This window comes from Pollicipes pollicipes, unplaced genomic scaffold (genome assembly GCF_011947565.3).
Source record: "Pollicipes pollicipes isolate AB1234 unplaced genomic scaffold, Ppol_2.1 Scaffold_3447;HRSCAF=4054_pilon_pilon_pilon, whole genome shotgun sequence".
Taxonomy (NCBI): Eukaryota; Metazoa; Arthropoda; class Thecostraca; order Pollicipedomorpha; family Pollicipedidae; genus Pollicipes; species Pollicipes pollicipes.
Window position 1 is genome coordinate 32,549,584 of NW_023596297.1, and position 7,740 is coordinate 32,557,323.

General features: G+C 53.1%; 1 protein-coding gene across 1 annotated transcript in view; it reads left to right on the forward strand.

Annotated features, from left to right (window-relative positions):
* Positions 1-7,740, forward strand: part of LOC119092458 (follicle-stimulating hormone receptor) — a gene marked incomplete in the record, with an annotated part of 42,696 nt that overhangs the window by 24,203 nt on the left and 10,753 nt on the right. The window contains 3 exon segments of the mRNA XM_037215420.1: positions 1,032-1,103; positions 1,468-1,536; positions 3,907-3,978.

The window sequence follows — 7,740 nt, forward strand, 5'->3', positions numbered from 1 at the left end:
CAACAACATTCGACCAAAATGAACACATGTGATCTTGTCTTGTTTGCACGGATACCCTCAGCCCCTGCAAATGCCTGTCCCGAACGCCGGCGAGCAATCCTCCAAGACAAGTAAGCCAATGGAAACGCTCGGCGGAACGCTTGCCTATTGACCCACGGATCTCCCCGGCTCCATCATGTTTCGCCTCAGCCTCAAACGTCAGGCCGTCGTCGGTCGGTGACGTCACGGCCTGTGGTGCCGCTGACGGATGGCTGCTGTCGGGCCGCTCCACCGAGCGTTGTCCTCAGGCGGGGCCCCGACACCCGGCCCGCGGCCGTCGCCGCTGACTGGCGTTATCGGGGATCGCACGTGACAGCGACAGGAGCCGCCGGCGGCGCGCCGGCCGAACGGATGGCGCTGGCAATGAGCGAGCGGTACGGCGGGCGGTGTGGCCTCCAGGCATTGATGGCCCGGAGTGATGGGACAGTGGGAGGAGGAGGGGCGGTAAGCAGCTGAGCACTAAAACAGGTGTTTGTCGCCGAGGAAAATCAATGAATAGAGCGGAAAAACCGGCGGCGTCCACAAATAGTACACAAACTGTTCATTGTCAGGGGTTAGAACATGTGACGGAGCAGATGCTTCTGTGACATCCTCGGTCTTTTTGTGGTGGGTGGTTACAACAAAGAGTGCGATACATGATTTCCAAGACCGAAGCACTTTAAGACAACTCACAATATCGCCGCCTCGCTGGTTCCGTTATTGTGCCAACATTGCCCCATCTCACTACCCAGCGCACTGGAGAGATCAGCTGTTTGACATCGGCGCTACCTTCCGTGTCCCCTCCCCTCGCCCTCCCCTGCACCTCCTGTGATTACCGCGTCAATCGGCGGCGCGTAGTGAATAATGAAGTGCAGTCAATACTCGTTCGTGCCAGGAATACGTTGGCCATCCGTCTACGACTGTGCATGCATAGGCAATGCGCAGCATGTACATTGTGTGCCTCATGCAGGCTAATGGAACGAGCCTTTCAACAATACCTGTGTCTTTTCCAGGGACTTGAGCAACAACAACTTCCAGGGAATTCCATCCGACTTGTACAAAACTTTTCCGTCTCTCCAAAAGCTGTGAGTAGTTTGCGACGTGAACGTCTCACTTTGCTCAGATGAACTTGGCGAGAGCACGGCGACAAGACCACGGAGACTCGTTCTGACTCGGTCGGCGGCGTACTAAGTGACTGCGATCTCGCTCCTAAAGGAAACTAATGACAACGAAAACCCGGTCAGATAGCAGTGGCAGTTTACCTGACCGATGCATGTATCGTGACTCGTGCTTGAAAAGGATCGGAAATGGTGATAGCGCGCGCTGTAATATGGATCCGTATTGATCTTCCAATGCGACCACAGCCAAGTGGCAGGACGCAGTGACAGGACGTGGCACACATTGCCGCTGGGTACACGTTGCTTTACATCTGCTGTCTCCTTGTTCCAGTGATCTCAGTCATAACAGAATTGAAAAGGTCCCAGGACGCGTATTCAAGAGACTGCCTCTTCAGTCACTGTGAGTATGCAGCGTGCCTCGCATATCCACATACCTGTCCCACACAACTTGTGCAGAGACGTCCCAAGAGGATTCAGCTGTTGAAACAAGCGGCTCGGTTTTGTTTCAACTTGCATCTGCGCGCCAACTATGTGTCCAGCGCCAAAGGCATGTGCACGATGCGGTGTCTCTCACAAGGGGTTTATGATGGGTGTAATTCACAAATGGTTTTATTTAGAGGAAGGGCAGGATGTATATTGAGCCGCAGAACGACGATAGATTTGCTAGTTACGGACAAAACGTTCGCCAATCTGACGAGCAAAAAGCTCTCTATCAAATTTTTAAAGATGTCTTGCTCGCATCATTTGATTCAATTCTTTTAAATTTTGTAGCGTTGTTTGCCCGAGCGACGTTTTAGTCAGGGCCCTCGCCAAGCATAACTTGTTACATAGCCACTGGCTCCGCCACCAAAGCGAACTATGGACGGAGGCCTGTTAGTCAAGCAGCACTGGGGATCTTAATGGGCCACGCAATGTCGTAACGCGGCCAGGCGGGCAGTGGTGAAGTTTTATCTTCTCTGCCAAGAAAAAAATGAGGCCCTGCGTAGGATTCCAACCGGTTGCGTTCGAATCCCCCGGGTCACTGTGCCCCGATCCCCTTTATCTGACATCCGTTGCGAGCGAGGAATTTGTGTTCTAAATTTGGGTTCAGGGACTGGTTGTGTTCCCCGAAATGAACCCTGCAAATATGGATGCAATTCGGGGCACGCTGATCAAGGCTATACAGTAACGAGCTATGCCATGATAGGGTCCAGCTTACTGCAGCCCGCTTTTTCTCCAGCCGGCTCGCTTCGCCCGGCACGTTCCCTTCATCGTGCAAAGAATCCCAGTTGTTGGGATTTATCGCGCAGTTGTGCTCTCCAGAAAGCAATGAACTAAGCCTTGTTCCGGCGTCAGCCATAGCTCGTTAGTTGTTATTAGCCCGCACCCGATCTCTGTGTGACTTCTAAGACCGCTGCGGTGTTAGCTCAGGACCATCACGTGACGAATGAAGACGGTAATGCTGTGCTTTGTGTCACGTGAGGACTCCGTGCTTCCAATTTGACAGCCTCGTCGCGATGGACGATATCGCTCCTGAAGCGATATGGGGACGCTCATGGTCCGCCTCATTAGGACCAAACGTAGCTGAGCCAACTTTCGTGTTCTGAGCGGCACGGAGTTCGCCTCCCGCAGGGTGCGGGGCAATGAAAGCAAAGTCCCAGACTCACGGCCCCACGATTCCAGCAGCGTGGAGTCACGAGTTCGCGCCCTGAAATTGATCCACGACGCCGCGTCTGTCGGCTGTGTAGGGCTCTGATGAACGTGTCTGCCGGCTGTGTTGTTAGCTCACATTCGCTGAGTGGACTCTGACGTCGCGCCTCCTGACTTTGCCGTGAGGTGACGCCTGTGTCTCCTTGAGGTGACGCCGGTGTCTCCTGAGGTGACGCCGGTGTCTCTTGAGGTGACGCCTGTGTCTCTTGAGGTGACGCCTGTGTCTCTTGAGGTGACGCCGGTGTCTCTTGAGGTGACTCTGGTGTTTTGTCAGGTGACGCCGGTGTCTCTTGAGGTGACGCCTGTGTCTCTTGAGGTGACGCCTGTGTCTTTTGAGGTGACGCCTGTGTCTCTTGAGGTGACGCCGGTGTCTCTTGAGGTGACGCCGGTATGTCCTCTGATGTGACACTGGTTTCTCTTGAGATGACCCGGTGTCTCTTGAGGCGTGCACGCCGGGTGCCTCTTGAAGGTGACGCCGGTGTCTCTTGAGGTGACGCCGGTGTCTCGTGAGGTGACGCCGGTGTCTCTTGAGGTGACGCCTGTGTCTCTTTAGGTGACGCCTGTTTCTTGTGAGGTGACGCCTGTGTTTTGTGGTGTGACGCCTGTGTTTTGTGAGGTGACGCCGGTGTCTTGTGAGGTGACGCCTGTATCTTGTGGTGTGACGCCTGTGTTTTGTGAGGTGACGCCGGTGTCTTGTAAAGTGACGCCGCCCGTGTCTTGTGAGGTAACGCCGGTGTCTCGTGAGGTGACGCCGGTGTCTCATGAGGTTTTTTCGGTGTCTCGTGAAGACACCGACGCCTGTGTTTTGTGAGGTGATGCCGATAGCTTGTGAGGTGACGCCACCCGTGTCTCGTGAGGTGACGCCGATATCTCGTGAGGTGACGCCCGTGTTTTGAGAGGTGACGCCCGTGTCTCGTGAGGTGACGCCGATGTCTCGTGTGGACACTGACGTCCGTATCTTCCGGCTCTGTCGTGGGCTCTCGTCCGCGGAGATGGCGCGGATGACGCGTGTCCCGGCTGTGTCGGGGTCTCTCGTCCACCGAAACGGCGCTGACGATGCGTGCCCCGGCTGTGTCACCAGCTCGCTCGCCTGGAATGATGTGCAGGCGCTGGCGCCGGACGCGCTGGAGGGCCTGCTGCAGCTCACTGAAGTGTGAGTATTGATCCCGCTCACCGGGACACGCTGCTGACATGAACCCGACTCGGGCGCCCTGAGGTGCGGCGTGGCAGCAGGGTCAGGTTGGGTTTGACTGGCAGTAACCTGCAGTGTTATCTCGCTCGCCTGACCAGGCACGCGGAACAAGATTTTATATCAGATGTTGACAATAGTTGTGAAAGCATGTCCAAAAGTCTTGCATTGAGTAATCATGTTTATTGACTTAACTTGAAGCGCATTTTATTTCCCGCGGTGTTTGCACACCTTTCATTTTATGCTTGTTTCACTTCCCAGGTTTCTACAGGGTACGTCATTTTTATTCACGAACACAGTAAGCAATGCAACAACATGATTTTGCTGGTACTCAGACATGATCACGCGCTGTACCATAGCACAGCGTTTGAACTCATTGGTTTATTGTTCACCTGTAAGCCCGAACCGACCTCGTCATTCGCGACCACTACTTCTGCTGCTTTGTCTAAATGAATATCCCTGTGTGTGGCTCCTTGAACGGATGCGCTCCACAAAACGAACAAAGTAGTGCTGTTCGCAGAGCGCAAGACCCGACGCAACCCGACTTAAACGATCGATTCGCCACGATGTACATAGGTGGTCTATTTTGCTTCACGGATACCGGCCGACCAACGCAGCCCGCGCATGCTTTGATGTATGTGTTGGAATGTTGGCATACCTGAATAGCTGAATAGCTGGTAACACTGCGCCGCGCATCAGCTATCGTGTAGTACATCGGATAATGATGCGCTCACTGTCTTCATCATGGATGATCTTCTGTTCGTTGTGATTCCCAGCGGATTACGTCTAACGAAAGAAGCGAAGCGCACAGGTGATAGGGAAAGGCGAACAACCGCGAAAGAGGGAGAGAGAGAGAGAGAGAGAGAGAGAGAGAGAGAGAGAGAGAGAGAGAGAGAGAGATAGAGAGAGAGAGAGAGAGAGAGAGAGAGAGAGAGAGAGAGAGAGAGAGAGAGAGAGAGAGAGAGAGAGAGAGAGAGAGAGAGAGAGAGAGAGAGAGAGAGAGAGAGAGAGAGAGAGAGAGAGAGAGAGAGAGAGAGAGAGAGAGAGAGAGAGAGAGAGAGAGAGAGAGAGAGAGAGAGAGAGAGAGAGAGAGAGAGAGAGAGAGAGAGAGAGAGAGAGAGAGAGAGAGAGAGAGAGAGAGAGAGAGAGAGAGAGAGAGAGAGAGAGAGAGAGAGAGAGAGAGAGAGAGAGAGAGAGAGAGAGAGAGAGAGAGAGAGAGAGAGAGAGAGAGAGAGAGAGAGAGAGAGAGAGAGAGAGGAGAGAGAGAGAGAGAGAGAGAGAGAGAGAGAGAGAGAGAGAGAGAGAGAGAGAGAGAGAGAGAGAGAGGAGAGAGAGAGAGAGAGAGAGAGAGAGAGAGAGGGAGAGACGAAAGAGGGAGAGAGAGAGTTCACGTAAATGACTGCGTTACATGGCGTCGTCAACATTACGTACCTTAGGAAAGGCCGTTGGTAGTAAAACACGGTGGGAAATACAAGATATTTATGAACCGTAGGAAATAAAAGTTGTGTAGAGTGAACCCAATAAATATGGTGACTGGTTAGTCAGTGCAGAACTGTTACTTCTGCTCACGCTATGACATCAACATCTAATTTAAAACACACGAGTGGAGGCGTGGGGTAGGCTACCGTCAGCAAACCAACTTTGTCTCCGCTGTCAGCAGTGGGGTAGTTTCTATTCAGTTGAGGAGGCTCCTGGCCTTTGACTTGGGCTCCAGCCCCTCAACTTTGAAAAGTGAACCAAATCCGGAGAGAAACACTGCTGAGTGGCTGTCCGCTGTCAGTCTGGCGGTCTGCTGACTGTATGTCTGCTGACTGTCTTTCTGCTGACTGGCTGTGTGCTTACTGGCTGCCTGCTGAATGACTGCGTGCTGACTGACTGTCTGCCGACTGGCTGTCTGCTGGCTGACTATCTGCTGGCTGGCTGGCTGCTGTCAGCTTGCCTGTCTGCGTTCCAGCCCGCCCGATCTCCTTGACATTCTTATTTTGTGCCTGCACTAGGTCTGTGTTACGTCCGGTTCGCACATGTTCACACAAAGACCACAAATGCAACTAACTATCATTTATAAAGTTGATCTGCTTCTGTATGCATCGTGCGCTGCTGTTGTAGATAATCTCGCTCAGATCTTCAACGCCGGACCATTGTGAAATGGCGACATTTCAGTGTCAGTGAGTATCCAACGCATTACCCATACATGGGTAATTCTATTCCCTGCTGGTCCAAAACAAGCGTTTGCCGTGTCCACCCCTTTTATGTGCATCTCAATTAAGCCTAGATAAGATAACACACCCGATTAGAGTATGCTGTAATTACAGGATGGGCATTTCAACAAAGTACTGAAATGTTACCAACTCGATTACAAAACAGTCTTGCTATGCGATTGAAAGGATGTACTTCACTTGCATGCGCGATTGCAAGCTCAAAACACTTCCTTTCCGAGGTGTGGTGAATGTAATATCAAGCATCCCTTACTGGCGATAGGGAGCCTGCTATAATCACGTAAACAACGTGCCGACATTCGCCGGCATTCATCGGCCGGGCAGCACGCGGCATACGCCCGGCTCGGGGGGCAGCCCTGCGGGAGCGCGCTCCAATATTGCCGACATCGACCCGAGTCCACCCCACCCGACCGGCTGTCGCATGCGGAACGGCAGCCCACTCGGGGAGCCGGACACCACACCTCGAACGTCGCGCCCGTCACGCCGCGCCGCCGCCGGGGCCGTCGTTTTCCGGCCGGTGACGTGCGCGTCACGCGCGTTACGAGCCGTGAGTGTGGCGTCACGACCACCTCAGCGAAGGCGTAAGACCACCGCGGCGATGTGTTGGTGTTGGCGAGAGGAGGAGTTATTATCGTCGCGGGCGATGCGCTGCGCCCGTCACAGCAGACGGGTTACGACAGTGATTGGGATCGCGTTGCGCTGGGCATCGGTGTGCGTTGTGATCGGCGCGGGGATCTGTTACGACTCCGCTGGGAAGCGTTGCGAATCTCTCGATGTCAGTTTGGGCTTGTTGCATTTACCTCTGCCGTTAAGGTTTCGTACTGGTAGTACCCTAAAGTGTTTTTTCGGGTCTAAAAACATGCTTGTTTAGCTTGATGTTATGAAATGCGTTCACAACGCAGCGATCCGTTCCGCTCATTTGTTGGGAGGCCCGGACAGCCAGATGCTGTTTTGTAGACATGTGGATTGGCGTTACAGAAACCACGTCTATGTTGATCGTCAATGGCGATATATTGGCAGCTTGCCAAGTTGTCGGGCTGGTGCAGGATGGCCACGTCATGCAGTTGCATGGCACGTTAAACAAATCGGCTGCGATTATCCGTGAAACTCAAATTGTTCTCTTGGTATGATGGCTTAGGGTCTCTGAGGTAAACCATGCATAAGATGGATTCTGATCCCAGATGACCGCATAGATCTATCAAAGCATTGGACCGGGTTTCAGAAAAGCTTCTCACCTCCAGTATCAAGAAAGTGAAACGTGTTGTAGGTGACAATCGCTGCTGCTAGAGGGAAGACTCTGTTGAGATTGCCACTAAACACGTTGTTTCTTTTTTAACACCGCGCACTGATTAGACCACGGACTTCCTGATGTTATGCTCATATAAACAGCACTAGTCGCCAACACACATAGCCACTCAGGTCACGGTCCTCCCATCCTCTACCACTCGTAGTCTTGTGCGACCCAACACACATAACAACCATCATGATCGACCAGGATGGTTGCCGCCGC